This window comes from Chelonoidis abingdonii, chromosome 3 (genome assembly GCF_003597395.2).
Source record: "Chelonoidis abingdonii isolate Lonesome George chromosome 3, CheloAbing_2.0, whole genome shotgun sequence".
Taxonomy (NCBI): Eukaryota; Metazoa; Chordata; order Testudines; family Testudinidae; genus Chelonoidis; species Chelonoidis abingdonii.
This window is the reverse complement of record NC_133771.1, coordinates 59,312,126-59,326,239: the sequence shown is the minus strand read 5'-3', so window position 1 is coordinate 59,326,239 and position 14,114 is coordinate 59,312,126. Positions and strand designations below refer to the sequence as shown.

General features: G+C 42.6%; 1 protein-coding gene across 42 annotated transcripts in view; it reads right to left on the bottom strand.

Annotated features, from left to right (window-relative positions):
• RIMS1 (regulating synaptic membrane exocytosis 1) overlaps window positions 1-14,114 on the bottom strand; it is a 537,317-nt gene that overhangs the window by 297,242 nt on the left and 225,961 nt on the right. The gene's annotated exons all lie outside the window — the stretch shown is intronic.

Here is a 14,114-nt window from a genome sequence, read left to right as displayed (position 1 = left end):
ACCTGTCATTAACAAAATATTTTTAGTTCTTTCTTCTCTGTTCAGTGAGTTCTGATGCAGCATTACAGTAGGTCATTCTAGAAAAGCATAGACAATTTTTTCTATATACCTGTGTAAGGCAACAGGCACATACATGTCTACACATGGAGCTATTAGAGCCAAATAGCCAGGACTATAAGAAGCACCCTTTTTCAAAAAGTTAATATTAATTATTAATATATTATAATTAATATTAATTATTTAATTGGAAAAACTGCATTTTCACAGCACAGCACAAGAGTCCTATGCTTTACTGCTATGTCATAAAAATAATGTGACACACCAGATTCAACGGAGGTGGGTTAATGATTCCCCTGCAGATTCATGTAGAAAACTTTATGTGCTTAGTGGAAACATGCTTTTTGGGCAGTAGGACTCCATGCTTGCCCTCATGTGGAATGTGTATGGGCATTCATTCACAAACATAAAGATATGCCTCACACTTACTCTTACAGGCACTGCTGAAAGTGATCCTTTATGGGTAGGAACAGTATTCCTGTACTAAATAACATGAAATTCCAACTTGAAAATATACATATTATGCAATATATGTACCACAATATACAACATAAATTAGCATTTTCACTTTCAAAACTATGAATTCTGCATTATGATTACACTTTTCCATGTGATAATATTAGCAGAGAGAAAAAGCTTTCTTTAATTCTACTGTAATTTCCATTATTACTTCCTATCTCATGAGCAGGAGGAAGTAAAAATGATATTAGAAGGAAATTTAACTTCTACCCCAAATTTAGAGCCAGCTGTTGGAAGACTCAGTCAGGCAAAACTCCCATTGAAGTCAATGCAAGTTTTGTCTAGATCAGATGTGCAAGTGTCTAGCATCACTTTGATGCAGGAGAAAAGTCTTTAAAACTTTGTGAGAAAACTTGGAGTATCTACACTGGTAGGCCACAAGTTATTAATTATCGGGCTCCATTCTCTGGACTGCGATTTTCTTCCTTCTATTTTGCTTTGGAGAATTGATCCTAATAAACAGAGGCACATCTATTTAAGTCTGTCTCAACGTAACTGCCCAATAACATTGACACTCTTTTGAGCCACTTCTTCCATCCACTTCAAGAAGACAGTTGTCCAGGCCCTAATCCTGCAAGCAGATCCTTTTCTCTGCATGAAGCCCCACTGACTTCAATGGAGCTCAGCAACCAACACAAGAGTCCACCCACATTGATCTGATTGCAGGACTGGGGTCAGTTTTTTGCTTTATGAAACTTAATTTGCTAGAATCAAGTTAAATAAAAAATTATTTCATTTCACTGGGGCAACAACAAGTAGTGTTACAAAGCATATAGCATGTTAAACTGTGTGACAGTTATATGCACTATATTCGTTCTGCTGCTGTATCAAACTGAAATATGGTAATGCAACCTTAGCTATGGTTTCCCAACTGCTCCACTATAATCAAATGTCAAAATACGCAGCTGTATCTATTCCCAGGGCTCTGTGTACTCTCCAAAACCATAGCCATGGAACAACCCAAAGAATCCAACCTCTCTTGCAGATGTATGTTCCAGAACTCAAGCCTTCATTGATAAAACCTCCAAAACCTAGAGGCTTGGTGCAAATGGGCCATGAAGCTGGCCTAACTGGGCAGCTAAGGATTTGACTGCTGTGACTCTGTGACTGGCCCCTTGTGGCTCAAATTAGAGGGCGTGGCTGGAGGAGTGAGCTGCTGTGCTCAGGCTGATTCCCAGCTGACATAACAGGCTGAACCAGTTTTATGCCAGCCCCAGAGCTGTGACAGATCTAATAGACATAAAGCCATATTATTGCTCTTCCTTCCCTTGAGTCCTGTGCTGAGCTCATTTTCACCAGACCCGAGGACTTGAGTCTAATTTTCCACTGCTTTGTGTCATTTAAATCTATATAAAGTGGGTATAAAATGCTACCAAATCAAAATTCTCCACCACACATCAGCAAAGGATTTTATACCCACCTACTATTCACTTTAGGAAAAAAGGAAAAAAAAATCAGACACTGTGGCTATGTCCACACAGCAATTAAACGTCTGCAGCTGGCCTGTGTCAGGTGATTTGGGCTTGTGGTGCTCTGACTGCAGGGCTATAAAGCTGCAGTGTTCGGGCTTGGGCTGAAGCCCAGATTCTGCCTCTGGGAACCTAACCCTTTTCAGGACGCTCAGTCCTGAAGCCCAAGACAGCTGACATGGGCCAGCCCTAGGTGTTTAATCGCTGTGTAAACATGCCCTGGGTTTCTAGTCCTTATGGCTGCAAACAGTACTTTTAAGATGGGAAGAGCCTATAGTCAATACAGGGATGTAGACAGTGTGAAACAATAGTTCATTCATCACAGGGTGTTAATTTTGAAAGCCGATAATGCTAATTTTATTGTCAACCCTTAACTATAATAGCTGATCATTTCAACATCCAACTAATACTCATCTCAGAAACCCAAATTGCGTCCCCAGTGCCTCCCTTGGTGCCAGAAGCCCCAATTGTCCCATACCCAGCTGCCAAAAACCTCTTTCCTCCTGACAACTTCTGTAAAGATTATACATTTTCAATACAAAATTCTGCAGCAAACTGAATATTAGAATTGAGATGTCAGAAAAAAAAACAATTAAATTTAATAAAAAAAATCTATGGGAAGTGATTACACTTATTAACATGTAGTGATTCTACTTACTTTCAGATTTCATTCAATAAAAACCTAATTTTTAATGTATTTGTAAATGCTACAGAATCTCCAGTCTGCTGACCTGGAAAGCTGCAAAAGGCAGGATGCTAGACCTAGAATACAGTAGACCAGAGGTAGGCAACCTATGTCACAGATGCCGAAGGCTGCACGCAAGGTGATTTTCAGCGGCATTCACAGTGCCCGGGTCCCAGCCACTGGTCCGGGGGGCTCTGCATTTTAATTTAATTTTAAATGATGCTTCTTAAAGCATTTTAAAAACATTATTTACTTTACATACAACAGTTTAGTTATATACTATAGACTTATAGAAAGAGACTTTCTAAAAACATTAAAATGTATTACCGGCATGCAAAAGCTTAAATTAGAGTGAATAAATGAAGACTCGGCACACCACTTCCGAAAGGTTGCCGACCCCTGCAGTAGACCTTCAGCATAGACATGAGGGATATTCTGAGTCCACTAATTATGCAGTTATACCATTTAAGATTATAAAATTAAGCATACAGATCTATTTTACTTGGCTTTGTTAGAATTGCTGTTAAGTGAATTCTGACTAGAGCTGGGCCTGGGTTGCAAAATCAGATCTAAACTTCCCCAAAGTTTTGAAAGATTCAGATCCTGGGTTTGGTTCTATTTGTTCCAAGACTATTTTTTGTTCAAACTGACGTACTTTGTGCAAACTATAAATCATACTGACAATATAGTGGTGATGACCCCATCACATTGCCTAGTGTGGATTGTCTTTTTTTCTCCCTTTTTAATCTATCCCTCTTATCAAGGGCAAACTATCAGCATAATCCTCATAAGTTCCCAGAAGGCACCATGTACCCTGTAGTGTATGACCTATGCGTAGTCTTTTAAGGCCAGATTCTGCAAGGCCCTTACACAGGAGCATAGCGAGGAGGGATTAAGGAGCCTCCTCACTTTGTAAAGGTTGTATAAGGACCAGGCAGAATTGAAGCCCTTGTGCCCCACCATCTCTGTTTTGAAAATATAAACTGTTTTTTTCAACTAATCAAAGCTTATGAGTCAGTTTTCTTTTTATAACGCTTTTGTAATAAATACCAGTTAGAATCTTACTTACAGCGACCGACATTCCTTGTGTCCCTGGTGGTGTACTACAATGCTGGTTGTTACTGCTCATTTCAGCCATCTAAGTCACTGTTCGCAGTTTTAAAATATTGATAAGAGCCAAAAAGTTAGGTTATGTTGATTTCAAGTAAAATTGCAAGGGATGGAAGGTTTTCATTCTGTTTTTCTGCCTTTAACTCATGAGCTAATAATACACACATGAATTTATATAACAGAAAGCTGGTGCATTATATAGAGCAGAGGCTGCCTTGCTGTGGTACATGAGCTTGTTAGAAGTGGTACACTGTAGCAGGGTGGTATGTCTCATTTAAGGGGTACTGGAACCTGAGGCCAGCCAACCCTTATTCCATGACATGGCACTTTTAAGGAAACCGCTATAAAAAGGAGCAGCAGCCTAGCTGGGGAATGGGGTCATATGTTAATCAGGTAGTTACCATCTTAACATGGTAAAACCTAGCTGGTGACTCTCAGGAACAGAGAGGGGAAGACAGCCTGGAGAGGAGAATTATAGGGGATTATCAGTTCAGGAGAGAGTCTGCTCCCAGGGATGGGCACTAGACCAGAACAGAGAGTGGTGGCTGGGGAAACCTGTCTGAATGGGACAGCCCATGAAGGAGAGTTGTGGCATCCCTTAATCAAGATGAAGGAGTTGTAAGTCCAGAGACCAGGGCAGGAAGAGATCAATGGGACAGGCTTTCCACAGAAGCTATGGGCTTTAATGGGATTAGCAGAGTTCCCTGGCTCAGAGAAATTGCAGGGAAACTTGAAGTGTTGAAAGGAGGATAAACTGGAGATGAAGCTGCCAGGTGCGTAGGTAAAGCCCCACCTAATCCTCTACCCCTCTTCTCTTAGACTTTCTTGCCCATTTAAACACACATATATGAACCACCAGAACACCTCTGCACTTCAGTCAGATCTACGACCCTTGGTCTGACTCATTAGAACTGGTCAGCAAATGGTTTTCTAATCTCATAATATTTTTTGTGACTTCAACATTCTTCCCATCAGAATGAAACTGAGACTTATCTAAGATTTTTGCAGAAAAACCCAAAAGAGACACACACCCAGGCCAAAATAGCCAATAGCCTAGCGGTCAGGAGACCCACAGTCACAGGGGCAGCTCTAGGGATTTTGGCGCCCCAAGCACGGCAGGCAGGCTGCCTTCGGCAGTTTGCCTGCGGAGGGTCTGCTGGTCCTGCAGCTTCGGCAGACCTCCCGCAGGCACGCCTGCAGGAGGTCCGCGGAAGCCGTGGGACCAGTGGACCCTCCACAGGAACGCCTGCGGGAGGTCCACCGAAGCCGTGGGACCAGCAGACCCTCCGTAGGCAGCCTGCCTGCTGCCCTCATGGTGCCGGCAGAGCGCCCCCCGTGGCTTCCTGCCCCAAGCATGTGCTTGGCGTGCTGGGGCCTGGAGCCGCCCCTGCACGTTCAAGTCACTGGTATGAACCTAGGATGGATCTCTCATAGCCGAAGTGAGTGTCCTGGGATAGATTTTACTCTCTTTTTCTGATTTTGACCAAAAATTACTTCCTGGATCTGAGCAATCCTAATGAAAGTTCAGCTGAAACCGGTACATTCTCACAAAAAGTTTTGGTTTTAACCAACCAGCATTTTCTGACAAAAAAGTTTAATCAAAGAATTCCCAAACAGTTCTAAACCTCATATCTTTTAACCCCTGCCCCCTCTCCCCCAGCCACCGAGCCAAACTCCTTTCTCTTCTGATTCCCCCAGGCAGATCTCTGCCAGCCAGATTCAAATTTTATTTGATTGTGAGCCCATAAATACTTAGGTTTAATCTGTTAAGGCCTAAAATAAATGTGCACAAAAACTGCAGAAATTGGCATGTGGTATTTCCAAGATCAATCGTTCAAGAAGTGAACCACTAAAGTTTGGTAGAGAGTGCTTTCTCTGCTGTATTCTATTAAGGTTCTTATCACTGGTAGCTGAGTCCCTTCCAAAAGGTCAGTAAGTGGTGAAATCAGCATCTGTCAGTTGTGCTTCATTCTCTCTCTCTGCACCCCTTCCCAAGGATAAACTGTCTGAGCAGTTTTTGGTTGTTTTTTTAATTATATGTTTATGCTGCTGTGCGTTTGTACTGGTGAAGGCAAGTTAGAAGATGTGATCCTTGCACTTGGAACAGAAAGTGACAAGGTTTGTGGTGGTTCTTAGCTCATGCCACAAGTCTTGGACCAGTCATTGAGAAAGCTCTCTCTCCTGCAGAGACAAGCTTCTGATGAAGAAATTATTTCCATGAATGTTTGTATGTACAGTTCCAGAGTCTTACATTCCACCAACAGTACCAGGAGAACTCTGTTTAATAACACTGAGTTCCTGTAAGGAAAAAATGCTTATTGTTTTAGAAGAAGTGGAATTTTAAGGCTCCAGGATTGTACATGTCCTTTCTACATCAACCATTTCTAGACAGCTGTAAAATAATAATAGAATATACCCAGTCAGCAGGAAGCAATGTGACCTAATGGCCTAGGACTCTGAAGACCTGGGTTCAGTTCCTGGCCCCACCACTGGTTTTTGGTGAGAGCTTGGGCAAATCACTTCCCCTCAGTTTCCCCATCTGTAAAACACACTTTGTAAAGCGCTCTGAGAGCTAAGGATGAAAAGCGTGATATAAAAGCTTATTACACAAATTAGAATACACTCATGAGGCCAAATCTGCCCACAGCTATATCAGTATAAAGCTGATATAACTCCATTAACTTCACTGGAGTTATTTCAGCTTTACACTCATATACATGATGGCAAAGTTTGACTGTCAGCATATAAAGGCATTACATAAAGTAATAGCTCTTTTTTGCCAAAAGTAGGTGAAAATCATGTGCAGACTTCCAAAAGTACCTCTGCTTCCTAAACCATAGCTAGCAGCATATAACAGTTACACATGACTAAATAACACTTTTTAAAAGGTATTAAAATATATTTTTCTTTAAAATATGTCTATCATGTTTGCCTCACTGCACACTTACAAAATGAGCTTAAAAATACAAAATTAGCTGACTGATATCAGCTAGATATAAAGACACTCACCACAAAATCAAACTGCAAAACTGTCCCACCATTCCCAGAGACAAACCCTGAGAGAACGCAGGAGCTTTGTAATATGTCCTGAAAGTCAAACTAGTTGTGTCAGATAAGTTAGAGAAGCAAATTCTAAAGTCATGGTTTCTGGATGAAAATGTGGTGATAGCCACATCTAAGGACTGTTAGTGAGAGTCAGGACTGGTCTACACTACGTGTTTAAACCGATTTTAGTAGCATTAAACTGATTTAACCCTGCACCCGTCCACACAACGAGGCCCTTTATATCGATATAAAGGGCTCTTTAAACCGGTTTCTGTACATCTCCCCGACGAGAGGAGTAGTGCTGAAATCAGTATTGCCATATCAAATTAGGGTTAGTGTGGCCGCAAATCGACGGTATTGGCCTCCGGGCAGTATCCCACAGTGCACCACTGTGACCGCTCTGGAAAGCAATCTGAACTCGGATGCACTGGCCAGGTAGACAGAAAAAGCCCCGTGAACTTTTGAATTTCATTTCCTCTTTGGCCTGCGTGGTGAGCTCACCAGCACAGGTAACAATGCAGTCTCCTGAGAATAAAGAGCTCCAGCATGGACCGTACGGGAGATACTGGATCTGATCGCTGTATGGGGAGACAAATCTGTTCTATCAGAGCTCTGTTACAGAAGACGAAATGCCAAAGCATTTAAAAAAAATCTCCAGGCTATGATAGACAGAGCCACAGCACAGTGCTTGTGTGACAAGCGTAACGGAAGCCAAAGAATCAAATGGACGCTCATGGAGGAGGGAGGGGGTACTGAGGACTCCAGCTATCCACAGTCCCGCAGTCTCCGAAAAGCATTTGCATTCTTGGCTGAGCTCCCAATGCCTGTAGGGTCAAACACATTTTCCGGGGTGGTTCAGGGTATAGCTCGTCAATTTACTCCCCCTCCTCCCCCATGAAAGAAAAGGGAAAAAATCGTTTCTTGACTTTTTTCAATGTCACCCTATGTCTACTGAATGCTGCTGGTAGAGACGTGATGGTGGGCAGTAAAGAGCAGTATCCGCTCCTCTTCCCTCCCCGGTGGCAGACGGTACAATATGACTGCTTGATAGCTGAAGTGAGTGCTCCTGGCTGGCCTCAGGTGAGGTCGGCGGGGCGCCTGGGTAAAAATAGGAATGACTCCGGTCATTTCCAGTAGATGGTACAGAATGGCTGGTAACCGTCCTCATCATAGCAACTGGGGGCTGAGCTCCATCAGCCCCCTCCCTTTCATGTGTAAAGAAAAGATTCTGTACTGCCTGGACTATCATAGCAGCGGATGCTGGGCTCCTCTCCCCCACACCGCTTAATGTCCTGCCTGGACTATCATAGCAGTTGGAGGCTGCCTCCCCCTCATTTTATCTCACTAACAAGTCAGTGTTTCTTATTCCTGCATTCTTTATTACTTCATCACACAAATGGGGGACACTGCCACGGTAGCCCAGGAAAGTTGGGGGAGCAGGGAAGCAACGGGTGGGGTTGTTGCAGGGGCACCCCCGTGAATGGCATGCAGCTCATCATTTCTGCGGGATCTGACACGGAGCGGCTGTGCTCTCTGGTTCTCTGATACACTGGTTCTCTAGTACACTTGCCCATATTCTAGGCAGGACTGACTCTATTTTTAGATACCATAAAGGAGGGATTGACTCGGGGAGTCATTCCCATTTTTGTCTTTGCGCCCCCAGCAACCTCAGCCAGGGGCACCCACCTATGACAGCAGCAGGCAGTACAGAACAACAGATAACGTCATCTCATTGCCAATTTACAATGGCAGCAGCAGATGGTACAGAATGACTGATAACCATCTCTGCTACCATGCAAGGCAAATGAATGCTGCTGTGTAGTGCTGCAGTATTGCCTCTGTCAGCGGCATCCAGTACACATACGGTGACAGTAAAAAAAAGCAAAATGGGCTCCATGGTTGCCGTGCTATGGCGTCTGCCAGGGCAATCCAGGGAAAAAGGCGTGAAATGATTGTCTGCCGTTGCTTTCCCGGAGAGGGAGGGGTGAGGCTGTACCCAGAACCACCCGCGACAATGTTTTTTGCCCCATCAGGCACTGGGATCTCAACCAAGAATTCCAGGGGGCAGAGGAGACTGCAGGAACTATGGGATAGCTACGGGATAGCTACCCACAGTGCAACACTCCGAAAATCGACGCTAGCCTCGTTACATGGATGCATACTGTCAAATTAATGTGCTTAGTGTGGTCGCGTGCACTCGACTTTATACAATCTGTTTTACAAAACCGGTTTATGTAAAATCGGAATAATCCCATAGTGTAGACATACCCTCAGTAAGCTGATCTGAACTGGTGAAGCAGTGCACATGGAGACAGGCAGCTCCTTAGGTAGCTAGGACCAAAACCATGTTTTAGATTTGTAAACACCACAAATCGCATCTGAAAGAGAACAGGGAATGCAAACCATGTAGCTACTAGTTCTAGGATATTAGTCTGAAACACTGAGCATAAGCTCTAACTTATAACTGCTCTTTAAAGAAAGCTTTATGTAGAGAGCAAATTGGTTTATTGTGATTGGAAGACGTCAAAAATACAGGTAATTGTAAAAAACCTATCCAAAAGAAACAGTCACAATCATTCAATTAATAGGTGAAAAAGGCACTTGAGTCTACTAGAAGTTATCCAGGCCATCAGGAACAAGAAGTGATCCAGAAAAAATAATTGACAAAGTTGGGGAAAAAACAATCATGTGGACAATTACACACGCTGGGTATTTCCTGAATCAACCAGCATCATCTCAATTTATCCAGATAAAGCCACTTCTAAGCCTTTATTTCAGCCTAGCACTGGGAAAATAAAGACACCACACCATTCAACATTGATGAAAAAGAGACACAGTAGAAAGAATACACCACATAATGGTTATTTGTAGCTCACCATATCTCACTGTCACCACCAGCCTCACATCTATAGTATTAGTATAGTTAGTATATATGATGAAACAGAACCCTGATGAACTGCACATGAGAGATTCTTCAAAATGAGTAAGCAATTACCCATCACCACCCTCTATGATAGTCAATGTAACAGAATCAACACTTTGGAGGGGAAATTCATGGCTGTGTTGGGGACACTTTACACTGTCTGAACCAGCCTAAAGTGGGCACAAAGTAGCTAGCAGACCTGTTCCAGTAACAACCCTGCTGTAAACAGCCAGCCTGGCAGGTTCAGAGCTGGCTATCTCTGCACACCCCTTCACAGTAGGAGTCATGGGGGTAGACTGGGGCATTCCTATGTGTCGCTATTTTGGGTAGCACAACAGCCCATGAGGGCCACTGCAGATGAAGGACAAATGAGATCAGTGTTCTGTGATGCTCTGAAGAGTGCAAAGGCCAAACTATGAGAAGCTCAAACACATGGTCAAAACAAATCATCAGAAAGATTTTTCCATGTTGGATTATTCTAGTTGTCTCCAAAACATAATACAATGTAAGAAAAATAAAGATCACATCATTCCTGTACTAGGCTGTCATTAAGCACATGACACATTGCACAAAGGGAAATTATATTCTCACTTCCAAGATAATTTGCTTTCTGTGACTCTGCCTTCTACTCACTTGTTCTGACAGAAAAGTCAACAGCTAATCAACACCTAGTATTTGTCCAGTCTCTAATGTTCTCTTGTTGGCTTCTCTTTTGACCTCCTTCTGATCTGAAAGCATCAGGTGACTTATATCTACTTCTCTAACCAAAAAGGCAACTTTTGTCAAAGTCTTGGATTGAAAGCCTGGCAAGGTCAGAGACTGCCAACTGGACTGAGCCACAGAAAGCAAATTAGCTTGTAACTGAAATATAATTTGCCTTACTGTGGCTCATCTTATGACGAAAGAAATGCTGGGTTCTGCATAGCAGTATCCTACCAGAAAACATATTAGGAATGGAGAACAAGAAAGTTGACGTCGCATTAGAACAGGGAACAGGAGTGGGAGAGAGGCAAATGGGAAATTCCAACTCTCCCTTCAAAAGTAGAACTTCTCATAAAAGCCCTGCTGTAAGTATTCTGAGGCGAAGTGTGGCATACTGAAGACCTCTACTCATTTTAGCTAGTAATGCCCAGTGCAGGGAATGTCAGGCCGAAACACTGAAAAACCTATATCATGATGCCTTGCTAATCCAAGATATGGCCATGGCCCTTGTAGAGTGGGCTCTCTTTCCACTGGACAGAGTTTATCTGCAGCTTTTTGAGCTTCCTGGATACTGGGTCTCAGCCACTGGACCCTGGGAAAGAATGAAACAGGCAATCTTCCTCTGAAGTTTTCTGATCTGAGTGGGGACAGGATATTTGGCACACTCTACAATAGATGTGAAGAAGTCCCCTTCTTTTTATGGACTTCTTTTTGGATATACAAACAATATTAATGGTTACCCCTGTTCTGAGGAATTGAAAGTAGGCTTAAGCTTAAGGCTTAAGTAGGAACATCCTGACTGCAAAGGAATGTCTGTTTCCCAATGAAGAGGGCTTAGGCCTTTTTTGTTTTGGGAACCTGGAACATGTCATGGAAAGATAAATCAGATAAGTCAAATAAGAGTGAATCCAGAGTTTCTGCAGGAAAAAAAAACCACTTGCACAGTGAATGGTCAAATCCACAATGTTCTATGAGCTACTAAGAAGAAGCGGCAGATGTTTGCACAAAGCCTGAGGAAGGCCTAAGCAATATAGTTAGGTCTGGAAGGATTCTATTTTTTATCAGTAAATGTTGCTAAATGTTGATTTCACCATACACACAGAAACTGACAAAAGAGTCTTTCCCTCAATAATAACTGAAATTTACAGATAGGCAAAGGAGGAAAAATACTACTTCAGAACCTATTAGAGTTTGATTTATGGTAAGTACTTTGTATATTTTGCCATACGATATTGACAACTTGTATTTCAGCAATTATAATGCTTTAACTTTTTGAATCTCAACCTCTACTGTCATTAAATAATTATTGTGTGCCCCTCTCCCCATTTTCTGAGTCTTTCCATAATTTCTCTCACTTGTTAACATTCAAATTGATAATAACTGGGGGGGGGTACAACTATGAAAATTTAAAATAATAAAAATCCTTTAAAATATCGGTATTATCCATACAATTATAAAAAATTAAAAAACAAATTCTGCCAAACCGAAATACAGTTATAGCTAAAGGCTGTCAAATGGACTGTGACTAACTGTAAGGAGTAACCAGGCTCTGTCTATCACTCAAGTGTTGCCAACTTTTGTCAATTTATGGCAAGTAACACAACTCTGACCCCTGCTGAAGCCAGTCTTACCATGATGCAAGAAGCTTCACCCTTCATGCAACATTGGACAGCCCAGAGGGGAAAAAACCTCTCTGACTGGTTTCCTTCCCCAGTTCCCCACTGCTGCAGGAGGCAGAGAAAGCTCTTCCCTCTGCATCCCACTTCAGGGACTGACAGAAGTTTTTGAGGAGGGGAGAGGGGGTAGCTGATACTATTCTCACACCAGAGAAGCAGGAACGAGGGAAGCAGAAAATGCCCAGAAGCTCAAGATTTCTCTGCTCCTTTCGGACCTGACACACTTGTGAAAAATGAGTCGGTTCCTCCCTCCTTTCCCCAGGAAGAGAACCCCCTGAGTGCAGCACTCCATCCAGGTTTGGTGTGTGGGCGTCTGTCTAGAACCTCTGGACCTGACAGGCCTTGAGAGGGCAGGGCAGGGCAGGGGCAAAAAACCTCTAGAGCTGTAGGAGAAGATGTGTGGCTGGTGGGCAAGGAGGCAGATGTGGTACTGGGGGACAAAAGAGGTGAAGAATTGTATGACTGGGTGTGGAGAGTCAATATGTTGCTGGGACACAAAATTAACTGATGTAGAGGTGTCATAAATAGATAGCTAAGGCTTAATGTTTCTTTCACCTGTAAAGGGTTAACAAAGGGAACCAAACACCTGACCAGAGGACCAATCAGGAAACCAGATTTTTTCAAAGTCAGGGAGGGAATTTTTGGGGGTCTGAGTCTTTTTCTGTCTCTCGGCTATGGGAGGCTTCTTTCTATCTTAAGTCTAATCTACAGTTTCAAAGTTGTGAGTACAAAGGTAGCAAACAATAGGCTTTTTATGTTTTGTTTTGTATTTACATGGGTGTAGTTTGCTGGAATGTTTAAATGTATTCTTTTGAATAAGGTGTTTTATTCCTTTTTTCTTTTAAGCAATTGTCCTGTATTATTGTCATCTTGATACAGAGAATATTTTGATGTCTTTTTCTTCTTTTTTTATATAAGCTTTTTTTTAAGACTGTTTGAGTTTTCTCTCTGGGTAGAGCTAAGGAACGAAGGGGGGGAATTCTCTTTGTGTTAGATCTACGGAGGTAACCCGTTGCACACCAGGGATTTGTGGAGGGGGGAAGAGATAGAATCATTTCTGTTTCTTGTTATTTGGGTTTGTCTCATAGTGGAATAGAGGAGACATGCTTCTTGGTTGTGATGTAAGAGTATGCATCAGTACTCTCAGGTTAGCCCAGAGAGGAAGTCTGCAGTGGGAGAGAGAGGGGAGTGGGTTATTTCCCTGTTGTGAGACTCAGAGTCTCTGAGTCTTGGGTCTTTCCAGGAAGGTTTTGGGGAGACCGAGGCGAGCCAAACCTGGAATTTTTGGATGGTGGCAGCAAATCAAATTCTGAGCTGTAATTAGTCTAGAGAGGCGTTAATCCTAGGCACCCAGATTTCTGGACACTAAGGTCCAGATTTGGGAGTTGGCTTATAATTTGGTCGGCAGCGAATGGGAAAGACAAATCCAGAAGCCATAGGAGTATTATATTTTTCTTTTTTTCTGCTAAGCTTTTAGCAGAGAGAAAGGTTTGTTTTAAAGTGCCAGAGAAAAAAAATTTTTTTTTCTGCTGCTTTGGTGGCTTGATTTTAAGCAAGGAAGCCATTAAGGTGACATTAAGGGTCTTTTTGTTAACAATTAGAATTCCATTGGAATCAAGTACCCAGCAGTACACACATGCAATAACTGGTTTTCTAGTACAAGAGTAGCCAGAAGAAGAAAAAAGGACACGGTTGCTAGGCACTGTTGCCAGGAGACAACAGAGAGCCAGCAGTTCAGACAATAACCACCAGAGGGCACCCCAACACAAGAAAACCGAAACCATGAGTTCCAAGGAAAGCCTGAAAAAGGAACGAGCACTGCAACAAGCCATAGACAAAACATATTTGTCACTATAAACTGGCAGCATAAATTGTTGCATATCCAGTGCAGGTTGGCAACAGTGCTGAACTGAGAAGGGATATAAAAA